The sequence below is a fragment of the Arachis ipaensis genome, chromosome B9, assembly GCF_059453495.1.
Source record: "Arachis ipaensis isolate K30076 ecotype BB chromosome B9, ASM5945349v1, whole genome shotgun sequence".
NCBI lineage: Eukaryota > Viridiplantae > Streptophyta > Magnoliopsida > Fabales > Fabaceae > Arachis > Arachis ipaensis.
The window spans coordinates 77,789,781-77,809,322 of record NC_142444.1 but is presented as its reverse complement, the minus strand read 5'-3'; the positions used below and the strand labels follow the sequence as shown (position 1 = coordinate 77,809,322).

Sequence of the window (19,542 nt, the reverse complement as noted above, 5' to 3'; positions counted from 1 at the left end):
CGCGTACGCGCCGATGTGCAGTTGGCCGAAAGGTGCGTACGCGCCAGGTGCGCGCACGCGTGGGGTTCAGGCACATAATAGGCACAAACTCGGCATAACTCTCTGGTTTTTGGCTGGGGGTAGAATTTTTGCATCCACGCGTACGCGTACAAGGCGCGTCCGCATGGATGATCGAAAATGCTTGAGGCGCGTGTATGCGCCAGGTGCGGGTTGGTGCTCTATTTTTCAAATTTTTTTTTTCAAGTTCTTGCACCAAACCAAGCATTCCAAACCTCCAAAAAGCTACCCAAAACACCTTAAAACCTTATTTATCATATCAAACTACCAAATAAACTCAACAAACTACTCTAAATATGAATTTAAACTAATGCTAACAATATTTACAAAAGAGAAAATGATAAGATATTACCACGGTGGGGTGTCTCCCACCTAGCACTTTTGTTTATTGTCCTTAAGTTGGACTTATGGGGAGCTCCTCATCAAAGTGGCTTGTGCTTGTAACCATCTTGGAACACCCACCAATGCTTGAATCTCTAATAAGCTCCATTCTTTAATGTTAATATCTTCAAGCTTTGATGGAGTTCTTCACAAACCATGAGCTCCCAAAGTTGATTTTCCTTGTGCGATCCGGGATCCTACACTTTGTTTTGACACCCATCTTCAAATTGATCATCATGATTCCACTTGGGTGGCATGACCTTAGAATTCTCAAAGAAGCCTCCAAACAACTTCCTAGACCCATGCAATTTGATTCTACACCAACCATTGCTATTCAACTTTGAGCATGCAACCATCATGAACTTAGAGTGATGTTTCCAACCACTACACAACTCTCTCCTACTCTTAATTCCACAAAGAGCTCTAAGTTGACCATCATGTTCAATCAAACCATATTCAAGTGAGAAAGTGAAGCTTAGGGATAAGAAATTTACCTACTTGAATATTGTGTTGGATGATGGACTTAGGAAGGGGGACCTCCCCACACTTAGCCAATGCGAAGTCTACGCCCTTGTGCTCCTTCTTGACTACCTCCACCTCTTTGCAAGCTTCTTCAATTTCAATTTCTTGCTCACCAAATTCTTCTATACACCCTTCATTTCTCAAACCATGTGTTGGAGGTTGTGCACGGTCCTCCTTGTCATTAATTTCACAACACAATAAAGGGTATTTATCAATTTCAAAAGACTCATTAGTTGGTGTGGAATCATCTTCAATGGTGGAGCTTGCTTCTTGCTCAACATTCTCCTCTTGGTAGCTTCCTTCCAATTCAATCTCTTCTTCATTGCTTACCAAGGGTATGGAAGGTGATGTATCTTCTTCCTTACCCTCTTTGTCAAGCCCAATGGGAGAGGATTTAATTGTAGATAGGAACTCCTCAATGATTGAATCCGTCTCTTGGTCAACCTCTTCAAAGGCTTCAACCACTTCTTTCGGCTCAATTATCTCGGCTTCCTCCCCTTGTGGCATTCCTTGTTTCACCCTTTCTTCTACACCTTGAAGATCTAAACTCACTCCCTCACTATGCTCCTTAATTGCTTCTCCACATTCGTCAATGGGTGTGCCTTGGTTGCTTAGGCTTAGTTGGGAGGAGACCATATTACTAACGGCTTCCGTTAGGATAGCTATCTTGGTTTCTAGCTCCTTAAACTCCTTTTGGTTCTATTCTTGGCTTTGAATATAAGAACTAACACATTCTTGAAGAGAATCATCCATTGGAGGTGGTGTGGAAAAAGAAGGTTCATTGTTTGGGAAGGACGTTTCATAATTGGAAGTTGGTTCATCTTGGTAAGGGTATGGAGTTAGTGTATATTGAGGTGGTTCTTGTGAGTAATTGTGTTGGAATGGTGGTGGTTCCATGTATGGTTCATATGGTTCATAAGGTGGTTGGTATAGTGGATAGGGATTAGGGTCATAATGAGGTGTTTGGTGGTATGGGGCTTGTGAGTAAGGTGGTTCAAAATTATGTTGAGGAGGTGGTTCATAGGCATATGGTGGTGGTTGTTAACAATCACAATAAGGGTCACCATATCCATTAGATTGATATGCATTAGGATTAGGATTATACCCATAAGAAACCAGAGGTTGTGGTTGCCAAGAAGGTTGATCAATCCTTTGAGGCTCCTCCCATTTCTGATTTCCAAATCCTTGATGCATGTTACCATTGTAGTTCCCATTTCCTACAACATAATTTGAGCCAAACTCATAGCCAAAGTGATAAGAATTCATAATAGCAAATAAAAACAAAAGCTACAAAAATAAGCAACAAAGTCCTAAGCCTGACGAAAACTAACAAATAAGCAAAAGGCAAACATATTCACAATGTTCATAATAGCCAATAACATAACAACATTACAACTCCCCGGCAACGGCGCCATTTTGATTTAAGAAAAATTGTCGTGTCGGTATAGAATTTCACACAAAATGAATTTTCGTTGCAAGTATTGTTCTACACCAACAAACAATCCTCCCAATAAAAAATTTGGTTGTCACAAGTAACAAATCCCAAATAAGAAATAACCGAAGTATTTGAACTCTGGGTCGTCTCACAAGGAATTGTAATGAAGTGCTCAATTATTGGCTATAAAGGGGTAAGAGATTTTGATTTTGTGTTTTGGCAAGAAAATAAATGGCAAGAAAAGTAAATGAACAATGAACTAACAAAAGAAATGGAAAAGAACTCTTGGCTAGACATAGGTAATTGAGATCACCATCCTAGTCTACATACCAAATATTGATAATTATGAGAGGCCAACCCATTAAGTCTACTTCTAAAAGCCTTAAGTACGTAATATCTACTCCTAAGCTTGAAGTATGTCAAATAGGCTTGATCACATCAACCCATAAGTCCCAACCTATCTACTAATTAGATTAGTAGTGGGTTGGTGTCAATGAGTATCAAATTGATCACCAAGGGTTCTCAAATCACCGATTCATTGAGACTTAATGACTCAAGGTCACTCAATTCCCTTAGCCTAGGCCAAGAGTCAAGAAAACTACTCAAAAACTAAAGGAAATATTTTAACAAACACCTAGTGTGCAAGGAAAGTAAGCATCATAAAATGCAAGAATTAAGGAAACCCATAACTAACATAAGCAAGAAATCAATAATAACAATCAAGATCAACATAAAAGAGACATGGAAATATAAAATTGGATTAAGAGAAATCAAGATCCAACAATTGTTCATCAACATAAGAGAGCAAAATAAGAAATTAACAAGTAAAACTAGAAGAGCAAAGACAATAGAACACTAAAATATAATGAGAATTAAAATCAAAACATGAATTGAAAGAGAAATTTGAGAGTGATTAACCTAACTTTATCCTAATTTCTATCTTACATCTAGAGAGAGGAGAGAGCCTCTCTCTCTAGAATTCTACCCTAAAACATGATGAAAACTAAACTATGACTATTTGGTTCATTTCCCCCTCAATCCTTGGGTTCAATAGCATCAGAAATGAGTTGGATTGGGCCCAAAATGAGCTACAAATCGCTGGCCACGATTTCACTTTTAATGGGCCATGTGCAGAAACGGCGCGCACGTATGCATGGCGCGTGCGCGCCCCTGAACGCGAAGCAACATAGGGCAAATTTTATATCATTTTGAAGCCCCGGATGTTAGCTTTTCAACGCAACTAGAACTGTCTCATTTGGACCTCTGTAGCTTAAGTTATGGTCGATTGAGTGCGAAGAGGTCAGGCTTGACAGCTATATGGTTCCTTAATTTCTTAATGAGTTCTCCCACTTTGCATGCTTTTCTCCTCACTTCTTCCATCCAATACTTGCCTTATGAACCTGAAATCACTCAACAAACATATCAAGGCGTCGAATGGAATTAAAGTGAGTTAAATTTAGCTATTTTAAGGCCTAAAAAGTATGTTTTCATATTTAAGCACAAATCAAGGGAGAATTACAAAACTATACTATTTCATTGAATAAATGTGAGAAAAGTTGATAAAACCACCCAAATTAAGCACAAGATAAACCATGAAATCAGGATTTATCATTGCTCCCACTTGGTTATCCTCTAACTATGAAGGAAGGTCAAGTGGATAAATCAATATGAACCCTCAAGTCCTAGTCAACTCCCAAGGAAAGACTAGAGTTAGTGGAATTCATGTCAATTAGCAAGTCTCAATTATCAATCAACAAGGGAGCTTGATAACTCAAGCGTCTCCAATTAATCAACCAAAGCCATGAATGTAAAAAGCTAAATTAAAATCATAAATATGAAATACCTCAAATTGCATTAAATAAAGAAATCAAATCTAACGTGGAGTTCATAAACCAAATTGGGAAAATAAATAAACCAGAATACTAGAATAAATAAGAGTAGAAGAGAAACTAAATTAAAGGAACATTGAACCTGGAATTGAGAAGAAATAAACCTAAAACTAAGAGAGATCCTAAAACCTAGAGAGAGGGGAGAGCCTCTCTCTCTAGAAACTACATCTAAACCTAAAATTGTTGTCAATTAATGAATGGATGAAAATTATGATGTCCCCCTTGAGTCTCTGCTTGTCCCTTGGCTTTAGTCTGCGTTTCTGGGCCGAAAACGGGTCCAAACTTAGCCCAAAATTGCACCCAGCATTTTCTGCAAATTCTGCAGGTAGCGCATGTCACGCCTACGCGTCAGTCACACATACGCATCATTTGGTATTTTTCTTGTCACGCGTACGCGTCAGGCACGCATACGTGTCGCTCATCCTTTGCGCTAGGCATGCATACGTGTCACCCATGCGTGCGCGTCACTGCCAGCTTCTCAAAACTTCATTTTTTACGTCCCTTCAACTTTTGCATGTTTCCTTTCCATCCCTAAGCCATTCCTGCCCTATAAAGCCTGAAAACACTTAACACACAGATTACGGTATCGAATGGTAATAAAGGATAATTAAAATTGACATTTTAAAGGCCTAGGAAACATGTTTTCAATTATATCACAAAATCAGAAAGGAATTGTAAAACCATGCAATTTATATGAATAAGTAAGCAAAGAATTGATAAAAACCACTCAAATTAACACAAAATAAACTATAAAATAGCGGTTTATCAATCTTCCCACACTTAAACATTAGCATATCCTCATGCTAAGCTTAAGGAGTTATAAATAATGAATGGGGGAAAGTAAGACTCATGAGATACAACCTATGAATGCAACTATATGCTATGATGGTTCTGTCTACTTGGTTAAAAGTAAATAAGTTCTTCAAGATAAAAACAAATTAGATTCCACAAATTTAAATCACACAAATAAAAGACAAGTAAACTTGTGAGAAGATAGCTCATGAAAGCAGGGAACACAGAATCAAGCATTGAACCCTTACTAGTAGTGTATATCACTCCAATCTCGCAAGTGTCTAGGGTTAATCACTCTACTCTTCTCTAGTCATGCTTTCTAAACTTTGTTCTTCACCTAACCAATTAGCAGAAATTTAGTATACCAATGCAAACATCATGAGGTCTTTTCATGGTTGTAGTGGGGCTAAGGTAAGGGTGAGGATATATGTATAGCCAAGTGAGCTATAGTATGAATCTTTGACTAACCTAAGCTCTTGCCTAACACACACACACTCTATGTAACTCTAAAATCATGCCTAGCTACCCATAATTCCCACTTTTGTATCACATACTCATGTACCAAATATTTCTTTAATTTTTCACATATGCATTGATCTTTTATTAAACTTAGCATTGGGGTAATTTTGTCCCCTTATTTTTTTATTTACAAATTTAATTGAATATTTTTGGTTTTTTTTTTTTGAATCATAAAGCAAACATAACATATCAATGCACATGAGTTTTTAATTTTTTTTTTGGTCTCTTATGAGTATGCACCCAAACTCCTAATATTTTGTCAATAGAACACTGTACACTTTCATCAACCCAAGTTCCCATAGTTCTCCACACTTAATTGATACACAATCTCTAACTTAAGCTAACCAAAGATTCACTTGTGGTGATTAATTATTTTTCCGCTTAAGGCTAGTGATGTGGTAAAATATAGAACAAATGGGGATTAAACGTCTCAAGGTGGCTAGCAAACGTGATTGAAAGGGTAGGCTATTTGGGATGAGTGAGCTAATAACAAATAATGGCCTCAATCATATGCAATCATGTAAATATACTAAACAATGGACATATATAATGGAACAAAATATAGATTACAATCATAGAGAAGGAAACACACAAGAATAAAATATTATGGTTAAATAATGTAACCATGTAATTAAGCTCAAATCTCACAGGTTGTGTGTTCTTAGCTATAATTCATGTTCCAATTTACAGTCTTCAAACCAGTTTAACAAAAATTTTAATTTAAATTAGTGAAAAGCTATCAAATAGGGTCTTGGAAGGAAACTCATTACTTTAATCAAGTAGTGGTAAAATATGCACAAAATTAAACAAACATGCAATCAAACATGCAAATGCAATAACTAATTTAACAAGAAAAATTAAATATTGGTGTTGAAATAGGAAATAACTAACCCACGGATGTCAGTATCGACCTCCCCACACTTAAAGATTGCACCGTCCTCGGTGCATGCTAAGATATGCAAGTGGACGGTTTGCTCCAACTGATGCTTTTCTTCAAAGATTGTGCAGATGGACTTGTTTGTTGCCCCATTGAGAAGCTTTTCCTATCCCTTCTTTGGTGGCCATCTTGAAAGAAGAAGAAGAAGGAGAAAAGTAACCTAAAAACAAAGATAGAAAACAAATAAAATATAGTTGGGTGGATGCCAAATAGTGAGGGCCTCAATAACATGGTAGCTACAACATGCAAGGGACAAAATAGAAGAAGCAAATGGCATATCAATTAAATTCATGTCAATGCAAAAGGAGTACAACTATCATAAAAGATTAGCATTGACTTAAATAATATTTCCTAATCAGAATAGAACTAGTCATGAAGCACGAGAGTAATGCAAGAAAAGATGTAACAGTTGAATAAGAAAATTTAACACCAATGGAAAAAAATGATAAATTTAGAAGAGAAAATAAAAATATGCACAAAATTAAAATGCAATGAATGATAGAATGCAATTAAATTATGTAAAATAGAATGAAGGGGGAGAATGATGAGAAGTTAAAGAGATGAAGAAGAAGAAAGTAAGAAAGGAGGAGGCAAGAGGGAGAGAAGATAGAAGAAAAAAAAGAAAGAATTAAAAAATGGGGTGTCACACGCACGCGTGCATCACGCATACGCGTGACATCTGAGTTGGCCGTTCGACGCGTAAGCAGCGCCCACGTGTACGCATGGGTGGTCTGAAAGCGAAATAGCGCGCACGCGTCACGGATGCGTACGCGTGGAATGATTTTGTGCCTCTAGCACAGTTCCATCACAAGGGCAGCACAACTCTCAGATCAAACACCAATTTACGCCGATTGTCCTATCCACGCGTGCGCGTGCTTGACGTGGACGCGTGGATTTCCCAAGTTCCAAAGGACGCGCATGCATCGTTGACGCGTGCGCGTTGGTCAAAGTATATGCAGAGCACACCAGCTGCACGATTCCATCTCAACTTTCTGTTCGTTGGATGGGATAGCAAAATTGGGAATCGACGCCCACGCGTGGCCTACGCGCACGCGTGGGTTACCCCCCTTCTTTTATGGAGTATGCAAAATGCGAAATATAGATGCTGATGCAGACATTATGAATGAACTCTAAGAAAAATAGAATAAAATAAAACTAGGAATAAAACAAAATAAAATAAAGCTAAGACTGAAAAAGGACGATCATACCATGGTGGGTTGTCTCCAACCTAGCACTTTTAGTTAGAGTCCTTAAGTTGGACATTTGGTGAGTTCCCTGTCATGGTGGCTTATGTTTTAACTCATCCAGGAATGTCCACCAATGTTTGCAATTCCAATAGCCTCTGGGATCCCATACTAGTTGCATAAAGCCTTCAAGCAAGTTAAAGTAAGAGACAAGGCCCCAAGAGTTTTGATTGCTAGAATGAATTCTGGGGTCCCAAACCTTGCTGTTGCACCCGTCTTCGTGTTGATCATCATTTTTCCACTTGGGTGGTTGATGACTTGCATCATCTACCCTTCTTTCTTGCTTAAAGAAGACCATAAAAGAGCATAAATCTCATTTGATCAGTACAATTCATGCATTATTTGATGAATATTATAGTACACTACTTTGAGATGAGTTGTGCTGAATTTCAGGTGAGAAAAGTATCAAAAATTGGGTAGAAGACAAACAAGAAGCTGGGCGTGTGAAACTGGCATGCCACTTAAAGCAAACGCCACAAAAATGCACTGGCGTGGCACGTCAGGAGCTAGGCGTGGCACGCCAGTACTAAAGTCCAGAGAAGAAGTCCAAGCAAGCATGTGGGCGTGGCACGCCAGAGACTGGGCGTGGCACGCTAATACAAAATTCCAGAGAGCCAAATGGAGGACATAAAAGGGGCGTGGCACGCCTGGCCCATTAATTACTATGGGCGTGCCACTTGAGCAAAGGGGTGTGGCACGCCAACTCACCATTCCAAGAAGAACCTTCACTATGGCATGCCACTTGGTGTCGAAGGCGTGGCACGCCAGCCCCAAGAAGTCACTTGGGCGTGCCACTTGAGAACTGGTGGACGAAATTGTGATCCTCAAAGTTAGTCTCTTTGTATTTGTATGAAATCAAAAATACCCCAAAGAGATCATGGTGTAATGAATTGGGATCTTAATAATCCCTGGTAATGGCACGTGTGATCACAACTCCATTCAACTAACCAGCAAGTGCACTGGGTCGTCCAAGTAATACCTTACGTGAGTAAGGGTCGAATCCCACGGAGATTGTTGGTATGAAGCAAGCTATGGTCACCTTGCAAATCTCAGTCAGGCGGATATAAAATAATTATGGAGTTTTCGAATAATAAATAAAAGAATAGGGATAGAGATACTTATGTAGGTTCATTGGCAGGAATTTCAGATAAGCGAATGGAGATACTGTGCCCTTTCTTTTTCTACTTTCCTACTTCTTCCTTCAATCCTTCTTACTCCTTTCCATGGCTGGCTGTATGCAAGGGCATCACCGTTGTCAGTGGCTACATCCCCTCCTCTCAGTGAATCATATGCTCACGCACCCTGTCACGGCACGGCTATTCATCTGTCGGTTCTCGATCATGCTGGAATAGGATTCACCCTCCTTTTGCGTCTGTCACTAACGCCCAGCAATCGCGAGTTTGAAGCTCGTCACAGTCATTCAATCATTGAATCCTACTCAGAATACCACAGCAAGGTTTAGACCTTCCGAATTCTCTTGAATGCCGCCATCATTCTAGCTTACGCCACGAAGATTCCTGTTAGGAGATCTAAGAGATATTCATTCTAGCTTAATTCATGTAGAACAGAAGTGTTTGTCAGGCACGCGTTCATAGGGGAGATGGTGATGAGCGTCACACATAATCATCACCTTCATCACGTTCTTGGGTGTGAATGGATATCTTAGAAGCGAAATAAGATGAATTGAATAGAAAACAGTAGTACTTGCATTAATCTTTGAGGAACAGCAGAGCTCCACACCTTAATCTATGGAGTGTAGAAACTCTACCGTTAAAAATACATAAGTGAAGGTCCAGGCATGGCCGTGTGGCCAGCCCCCATGGTCTAAGAACAATGCGTTCCAAGATGTCAAATACAATAGTAAGAGGTCCTATTTATAATAAACTAGCTACTAGGGTTTACATGAGTAAGTAATTGATGTACAAATCCACTTCCGGGGCCCACTTGGTGCGTGCTTGGGCTTGGGCTTGAGTGTTACACGTGTAGAGGCCATTTGTGGAGTTGAACGCCAGTTTCTGTGCCAGTTTGGGCGTTCAACTCTGGTTTTGGATCCTTTTCTGGCGTTGGACGCCAGATTTGGGCAGAAGGCTGGCGTTGAACGCCAGTTTACGTCGTCCATTCTTGGCCAAAGTATGGACTATTATATATTGCTGGAAAGCCCTGGATGTCTACTTTCCAACGCAATTGGAAGCGCGCCATTTCGAGTTCTGTAGCTCCAGAAAATCCACTTTGAGTGCAGGGAGGTCAGAATCCAACAGCATCAGCAGTCCTTTTTCAACCTCTGAATCTGATTTCTGCTCAAGTCCCTCAATTTCAGCCAGAAAATACCTGAAATCACAGAAAAACACACAGACTCATAGTAAAGTCCAGAAATGTGAATTTAACATAAAAACATATGAAAATATCCCTAAAAGTAACTAGATCCTACTAAAAATATACTAAAAACAATGCCAAAAAGCGTATAAATTATCCGCTCATCACAACACCAAACTTAAATTGTTGCTTGTCCCCAAGCAACTGAAAATCAAGTAGGATAAAAAGAATAGAATATACTATAAATTCCAAACTATCAATGAAACATAGCTCCAATCATATGAGCGGGACTTATAGCTTTTTGCCTCTTGAATAGTTTTGGCATCTCACTTTATCCATTGAGGTTCAGAATGATTGGCATCTATAGGAACTCAGAGTTCAGATAGTGTTATTGATTCTCCTAGTTCAGTATGATGATTCTTGAACACAGCTATTTTATGAGTCTTGGCCGTGGCCCTAAGCACTTTGTTTTCCAGTATTACCACCGGATACATAAATGCCACAGACACATAATTGGGTGAACCTTTTCAGATTGTGACTCAGCTTTGCTAAAGTCCCCAATTAGAGGTGTCCAGGGTTCTTAAGCACACTCTTTGTTTTTGCTTTGGACCTTGACTTTAACCGCTCAGTCTCAAGTTTTCACTTGACACCTACACGCCACAAGCACATGGTTAGGGACAGCTTGGTTTAGCCGCTTAGACCAGGATTTTATTCCTTTAGGCCCTCCTATCCACTGATGCTCAAAGCCTTGGGATCCTTTTTATTTGCCCTTGCCTTTTGGTTTTAAGGGTTATTGGCTTTTTCTGCTTGCTTTTTTCTTTTTCTTTCTATTTTTTTTTTCGCCTATTTTGTTCTTTTTTCTTTCTATTTTTTTTTCTGCAAGCTTTGCTCTTTGCTGCTTTTTCTTGCTTCAAGAATCATTTTTATGATTTTTCAGATTATCGAATAACATGTCTCCTAGTCATCATTCTTTCAAGAGCCAACATATTTAACATTCTTAAACAACAACTTCAAAAGACATATGCACTGTTCAAGCATACATTCAGAAAACAAGAAGCATTGTCACCACATCAATATAATTAAACTAAGTTCAAGGATAAATTCGAAACTCATGTACTTCTTGTTCTTTTGAATTTAAAACATTTTTCGTTTAAGAGAGGTGATGGATTCATAGGACATTTATAACTTTAAGACAAAGTTACTACTACTAATGATCATGTAATGAAGACACAAACATAGATAAGCACATAACATAGAAAACGAAAAACAGAGAAAGTAAGAACAAGGAATGAGTCCACCTTAGTGATGTCCTTGAGCTCTTCTATGTCTCTTCCTTGTCTTTGCTGCTCCTCCTTCGTTGCTTTTAGATCTTCTCTGATTTCATGAAGGATAATGGAGTGCTCTTGATGTTCCACCCTTAGTTGCTTCCAATAATTGTGTGGAAGAAAATGTATCCCCTGAGGTATCTCAGGGATCTCTTGATTTACAGTCAAATGTTCTACCACTGAGCTATAGACCCTTGATGGAAGCTTTTGTCTTTCCTTTCCTCTTTCTAGAGGCTTCTCTGGCCTTAGGTGCCTTCAATGGTTATGGAAAAAACAAAAAAGCTATGCTTTTTACCACACCAAACTTAGAATGTTGCTCGCCCTCGAGCAAAAGAAGAAAGGATGAAGAAGATATGGAGGAGATGGATGGGAGTGTGTATTTGGCCATATGGGTGGGATTGGGTGGTAGAGAGATGTTGAATTTTGAAGGAAAGTGGGTGTTTGGATGTGAGTGGTAAAGAGTTAATAGGGAAGAGTGTTTATTGGGAATAGAGGATGATTGAGAAGAGAGAAGGGAGTGAGTGGAGGTAGGTGGGGATCCTGTGAGGTCCACAGATCCTGAGATGATCCTGTGGGGTCCACAGATCTTGAGGTGTCAGGGCAATTACATCCCTGCACCAATTTAGGCATGCAAAATGCCCTTGCACACAACTCTGGGCGTTCAGCGCCAGGTTGGTGCCCATTTTGGGCGTTCAATGCCCATTTGCTGCCATTTCTGGCGTTGAACGCCAGAACCATGCTTGTTCTGGGTGTTCAGCGCCAGGATGCTCCCATTCTTGGCGTTCAGCGCCAGAACTATGCTCTGTTCTGGCGTTTGAACGCCAGACAGATGCTCCTCCAGGGTGTGATTTTTCTTCTGCTGTTTTTGATTCCGTTTTTGAATTTTTTTGTTTATTTTGTGACTCCACATGATCATGAACCTAAGAAAACATGAAAAACAATAAAAATAAGAATTAGATAAACATTGGGTTGCCTCCCAACAAGCGCTTCTTTAATGTCAATAGCTTGACAGTGGGCTCTCATGGAGCCTCACAGATGTGCAGAGCTTTGTTGAGACTCTCCAACACCAAACTTAGAGTTTGGATATGGGAGTTCAACACCAAACTTAGAGTTTGGTTGTGGCCTCCCAACACCAAACTTAGAGTTTGACTGTGGGGGCTCTGGTTGACTCTGCTTTGAGAGAAGCTTTTCAAGCTTCCTCTCCATGGTTGCAGAGGGAGATCCTTGAGTTTTAAACACAAGGGAGTTCTCATTCCATTGAAGGAATATTTCACCTCTGTCAACATCAATCACAGCTCTTGCTGTGGCCAGGAAAGGTCTTCCTAGGATGATGGATTCATCCTCTTCCTTTCCAGTATCCAAGACTATGAAATCAGTAGGTATGTAAAGGCCCTCAACCTTTACTAATACATCTTCTACTTGTTCATAAGCCTGTTTTCTTGAGCTGTCTGCCATCTCCAGTGAGATTTTAGCAGCTTGCACTCCATAGATTCCCAGTTTCTCTATTACAGAGAGGGTCATGAGGTTTATTCCTGAACCAAGGTCACACAGAGCCTTAAAGATCATGGTGCCTATGGTACAGGGTATTATGAACTTTCCAGGATCCTGTCTCTTCTGAGGCAATGTCAGTTGATCCAGATCACTTAGTTCATTGATGAACAAGGGAGGTTCAACTTCCCAAGCATCAATGCCAAATAATTTGGCATTCAGCTTCATGATTGTACCAAGAAACTTGGCAGTTTGCTCTTCAGTAACATCCTCATTCTCTTCAGAAGAGGAATACTCATTAGAGCTCATGAAGGGCATAAGGAGGTTCAATGGGATCTTTATGGTCTCTAGGTGAGCCTCAGAGTCCCTTGATTCCTCAGAGGGAAGCTCCTTATTGACCACTGGACGTCCCAGGAGGTCTTCCTCCTTGGGATTCACGTCCTCTCCTCTCCTCACAGGTTCGGCCATGGCGCTTATGTCAATGGCCTTGCACTCTCCTTTTGGGTTCTCTTCTGTATTGCTTGGGAGAGTACTAGGAGGGATTTCAGTGATCCTTTTACTCAGCTGGCCCACTTGTGCTTCCAGATTTCTAATGGAAGACCTTGTTTCATTCATGAAACTTACAGTGGCCTTAGATAGATCAGAGACTAGATTTGCTAAATTAGAAGCATTTTATTCAGAGTTCTCTGTCTGTTGCTGAGTTGATGATGGAAAAGGCTTGCTATTGCTAAACCTGTTTCTTCCACCATTATTAAAGCCTTGTTGAGGCTTTTGATCCTTCCATGAGAAATTTGGATGATTTCTCCATGATGAGTTATAGGTGTTTCCATAAGGTTCACCTACGTAGTTCACCTCTGCTATTGCAGGGTTCTCAGGATCATAAGCTTCTTCTTCAGGAGAAGCCTCTTGAGTACTGTTGGATGCAGCTTGCATTCCATTCAGACTCTGAGAGATCATATTGACTTGCTGAGTCAATATTTTATTCTGAGCCAATATGGCATTCAGAGTATCAACTTCAAGAACTCCCTTCTTCATAGGCGTCCCATTACTCACAGGATTCCTTTCAGAAGTGTACATGAACTGGTTATTAGCAACCATGTCAATGAGTTCTTGAGCTTCTGCAGGCGTTTTCTTTAGGTGAATGGATCCACCTGCAGAAGTGTCCAGTGACATCTTTGATAGCTCAGATAAACCATCATAGAATATATCTAGGATGGTCCATTCTGAAAGCATGTCAGAAGGACACTTTTTGGTCAACTGTTTGTATCTTTCCCAAGCTTCATAGAGGGATTCACCTTCTTTCTGTCTGAAGGTTTGAACATCAGCTCTAAGCTTGCTCAGCTTTTGAGGAGGAAAGTACTTGGCTAAGAAAGCCGTGACCAGCTTATCCCAAGAGTTCAGGCTGTCTTTTGGTTGAGAGTCCAACCATAATCTAGCTCTGTCTCTTACAGTAAAAGGGAAAAGCATGAGCCTGTAGACTTCAGGATCTACTCCATTAGTCTTAACAGTATCACATATCTGCAAGAATTCAGTTAAGAACTGAAAAGGATCTTCAGATGGAAGTCCATGAAACTTGCAGTTCTGCTGCATCAGAAAAACTAATTGAGGTTTCAGCTCAAAGTTGTTTACTCCAATGGCAGGAATGGAGATGCTTCTTCCATGTAAATTGGAATTAGGTACAGTAAAGTCACCAAGCATTCTCCTTGCATTTATTATTTTCGGCTGCCATCTCCTTTTCCTGTTTGAAAATTTCTGAAAGGTTATCTCTGGATTGTTGTAATTTAGCTTCTCTTAATTTTCTCTTCAGAGTCCTTTCAGGTTCTGGATCTGCTTTCACAAGAATGTTCTTATCCTTGCTCCTGCTCATATGACAAAGAAGAGGGCACAGAAAAATAATAATAATAATGGAGATCCTTTATACCACAGTATAGGGATTCCTGTGTGAGTGGAAGAAGAGGGGGAGATAAAGAATGTAATATAATGGAAGAAACACAACTGTGAGGATGGAAGAGAGGTGAGATGAGATGTTAGGATATGAATGAATAAATAGAATGAGATGGGGGAGGGATAATTTTTGAAAATTATTTTGAAAAAGAGTTAGTGATTTTCGAAAATGGTTTTTGAAAATTGTTAGTATTTTTTTCGAATTTTTTTTTAAATTAAAAATAAAAATAATTAGTTAATTAAAAAGAAATTTTTGAAAAAGAGGGAAGATATTTTCGAAAATTAGAGAGAGAGAGTTAGTTAGGTAGTTTTGAAAAAGTTAAGAAACAAACAAAAAGTTAGTTGAAACAAATTTTGAAAAGATAAGAAGTTAGGAAGTTAGAAAAGATATTTTGAAAAGATATTTTTGAAAAAGATAAGATAAGAAGATATTTTTGAAAAGATATGATTGAAATTAGTTTTGAAAAAGATTTGATTTTTAAAATCTCAATTAATGACTTGATTCATAAGAAATCACAAGATATGATTCTAGAACTTAAAGTTTGAATCTTTCTTAACAAGCAAGTAACAAACTTCAAATCTTTGAATCAAAACATTAATTGATTATGTTATTTTTCAAAATTTGGTATAAAAATAAGAAAAAGATTTTTGAAAAATATTTTTGAAATTTTCGAAAATAACTAAGAATTTTAAAAAAGATTTGATTTTTGAAAAAGATTTTGAAAAAGATAAGATTTTCAAATTGAAAATTTGATTTGACTCATGAGAAACAACTTGATTTTAAAATTTTTTGAAAAAGTCAACTCAAATTTTCAAATTTGATGAGAGAAAAAAGGGAAAGATATTTTTTTTGATTTTTTTGAAATTTTTTTTTTTTTATGGAAACATGAAAATTATGCAATGCATGAAATTTTTAGATCAAAACAATGAATGCATGCAAGAATGCTATGAATGTCAAGATGAACACCAAGAACACTATGAAGATCATGATGAACATCAAGAACATATTTTTGAAAAATTTTTAATGCAAAGAAAACATGCAAGACACCAAACTTAGAATTCTTTAATGCTTACGCACTAAGAATTCAAGAATGCATATGATAAACATGAAAAGACACAAAACAAAAAATCATCAAGATCAAACAAGAAGACTTACCAAGAACAACTTGAAGATCATGAAGAACACTATGAATGCATGAATTTTCGAAAAAAATGCAAGATGCACATGCAATTGACACCAAACTTATGACATGACTCATGACTCAAACAAGAAATAGAAAAATATTTTTGATTTTTATGATTTTCTAATTTTTTTGGATTTTTATTTTTGTATTTTTCGAAAATTAAAAAGAGAAAAATAAGGATTCAAAATTTTTAATATGAATTCCAGGAATCTTATGCTCTAAAACTCCAATCAAAGGGTCAGGCTTGGCTTAATAGCCAGCCAAGCTTTAGTATGTAACTCAGACATGACACGTCTAACATGCTCTACAGTTGTATTAGACATGGCTTTACAGCCAGCCATGCTTCCTGAAACACTAGAATTCATTCTTAAAAATTTTGAAGTCATAGAATAATTTATTTTTGAAAACATTTTTATTTTAAAACTTTTTTTTTTTCAAAAACAGATGAGAAATTTTTGAAGATTTTTGAAAAATTTTTTGAAAAGAAAACAAAAAGAAAATTACCTAATCTGAGCAACAAGATGAACCGTCAGTTGTCCAAACTCGAACAATCCCCGGCAACGGCGCCAAAAACTTGGTGCTGTTGCCGGATCAAACTTGGCACTGATGTTACCGGACCAAAAGCTTGCCGAAAACTCAAACAATCCCCGGCAACGGCGCCAAAAACTTGGTGGACGAAATTGTGATCCTCAAAGTTAGTCTCTTTGTATTTGTATGAAATCAAAAATACCCCAAAGAGATCATGGTGTAATGAATTGGGATCTTAATAATCCCTGGTAATGGCACGTGTGATCACAACTCCATTCAACTAACCAGCAAGTGCACTGGGTCGTCCAAGTAATACCTTACGTGAGTAAGGGTCGAATCCCACGGAGATTGTTGGTATGAAGCAAGCTATGGTCACCTTGCAAATCTCAGTCAGGCGGATATAAAATAATTATGGAGTTTTCGAATAATAAATAAAAGAATAGGGATAGAGATACTTATGTAGGTTCATTGGCAGGAATTTCAGATAAGCGAATGGAGATACTGTGCCCTTTCTTTTTCTACTTTCCTACTTCTTCCTTCAATCCTTCTTACTGCTTTCCATGGCTGGCTGTATGCAAGGGCATCACCGTTGTTAGTGGCTACATCCCCTCCTCTCAGTGAATCATATGCTCACGCACCCTGTCACGGCACGGCTATTCATCTGTCGGTTCTCGATCATGCTGGAATAGGATTCACCCTCCTTTTGCGTCTGTCACTAACGCCCAGCACTCGCGAGTTTGAAGCTCGTCACAGTCATTCAATCATTGAATCCTACTCAGAATACCACAGACAAGGTTTAGACCTTCCGGATTCTCTTGAATGCCGTCATCATTCTAGCTTACGCCACGAAGATTCCTGTTAGGAGATCTAAGAGATATTCATTCTAGCTTAATTCATGTAGAACAGAAGTGTTTGTCAGGCACGCGTTCATAGGGGAGATGGTGATGAGCGTCACACATAATCATCACCTTCATCACGTTCTTGGGTGCGAATGGATATCTTAGAAGCGAAATAAGATGAATTGAATAGAAAACAGTAGTACTTGCATTAATCTTTGAGGAACAGCAGAGCTCCACACCTTAATCTATGGAGTGTAGAAACTCTACCGTTAAAAATACATAAGTGAAGGTCCAGGCATGGCCGTGTGGCCAGCCCCCATGGTCTAAGAACAATGCGTTCCAAGATGTCAAATACAATAGTAAGAGGTCCTATTTATAATAAACTAGCTACTAGGGTTTACATGAGTAAGTAATTGATGTACAAATCCACTTCCGGGGCCCACTTGGTGCGTGCTTGGGCTTGGGCTTGAGTGTTACACGTGTAGAGGCCATTTGTGGAGTTGAACGCCAGTTTCTGTGCCAGTTTGGGCGTTCAACTCTGGTTTTGGATCCTTTTCTGGCGCTGGACGCCAGATTTGGGCAGAAGGCTGGCGTTGAACGCCAGTTTACATCGTCAATTCTTGGCCAAAGTATGGACTATTATATATTGCTGGAAATCCCTGGATGTCTACTTTCCAACGCAATTGGAAGCGTGCCATTTCAAGTTCTGTAGCTCCAGAAAATCCACTTTGAGTGCAGGGAGGTCAGAATCCAACAGCATCAGCAGTCCTTTTTCAACCTCTGAATCTGATTTCTGCTCAAGTCCCTCAATTTCAGCCAGAAAATACCTGAAATCACAGAAAAACACACAAACTCATAGTAAAGTCCAGAAATGTGAATTTAACATAAAAACTTATGAAAACATCCCTAAAAGTAACTAGATCCTACTAAAAACATACTAAAAACAATGCCAAAAAGCGTATAAATTATCCGCTCATCAAGAACCCAGGCGTGGCACGCCAAGCTTGAAGAGTTCACAAATCCATGAGCGTGTCACTTGAGCAGCATAGTGTGGCACGCTGGTACAACAATCCAGAGAAGGGGCTGAAGGCAATTGAAGACTTGGCGTGCCACTTGAGCAACCAGGCGTGGCACGCCAATGCACAAAGGACCAAGAGCAAGGACTGGGCATGCAACTTGGTATCGAAGGCGTGGCACGCCAACCTTAGCATTTCACTATGGCGTGCCACTTGAAGACTGAGGTGTGGCACGCCAACTACTGGAACCAAGACAAGATCATGGGCGTGGCACGCCAGCCTTTAGGCGTGGGACGCTGGTATAAGTTTCCAGAGAAGATGAAGGAGGCCAATTACATGGGGCTTGCCACTTGGTATCGAAGGCGTGGCACGCCATTCACCATTCTTCATTTAGGCGTGCCACTTGAGCAACCATGCATGGCACGCCAGTGTCATTCAGAGAAAAGCATTGGGGTGTGCCACTTGAGCTCGTGGCATGGCACGCCAAACAGAGGAACCACTCACTCACAAAAGGGGCATGGCACGCCAGACCTTGGGCGTGCCACGCTAGTTCAACTTTCCAGAGAAGTCTAACCAAGCATAGAGCAAGGGCATGGCACGCCAGTACAACTTTCCAGAGGCAAAGAGAAGTGAGAAAGACCGAGGGCATGCCACTTGAGTTCGAAAGCGTGGCATGCCAAGGTTGAGAGAGGGACGAGCGTGCCACTTGAAGGAGTAGGCATGGCATGCCAAGCTGGAAATGAAAGGCATGTGACACGCCAGAAAAGTGCCAGCCACACGCTAGGTGAGAAGTCATGCTTATTGAATATTTTCTTTTCCCTCTAAAATGTAATTTTCCTTTTTCACTTTTGTAATTCTTTTATTTTACTAGGAGTAGTATAAATACCCCCAAGGAGTACTGAAGAAGGGGGGTTAAGCAGTCAGTTTTAGATCCACTTTTACACTTCACTTTTGAGTACTTTTTGAGCTATGAGTAGCTAACTTCCCTCTCATTGAGAGAGGGAGCTCTGTTGTACTTGATGGATTGATGATAGTGAAATCCTTCTTCTCTTCATCTTCTCTTTGATTTGCTAGAAGGAATTTCGTTCTTAATGCTTAGTATTCAATTATCTTGGGAAAGAGATTGAAT

General features: G+C 39.4%; 1 non-coding gene across 1 annotated transcript; it reads left to right on the top strand.

The window, feature by feature from the left end:
- The first annotated feature begins 14,129 nt into the window (after positions 1-14,129).
- Positions 14,130-14,237, top strand: LOC148545101 (small nucleolar RNA R71). Its single transcript, XR_015900716.1, has one exon. It is a non-coding gene; the product is annotated as a small nucleolar RNA R71 (small nucleolar RNA).
- The last annotated feature ends 5,305 nt before the right edge of the window (positions 14,238-19,542 follow it).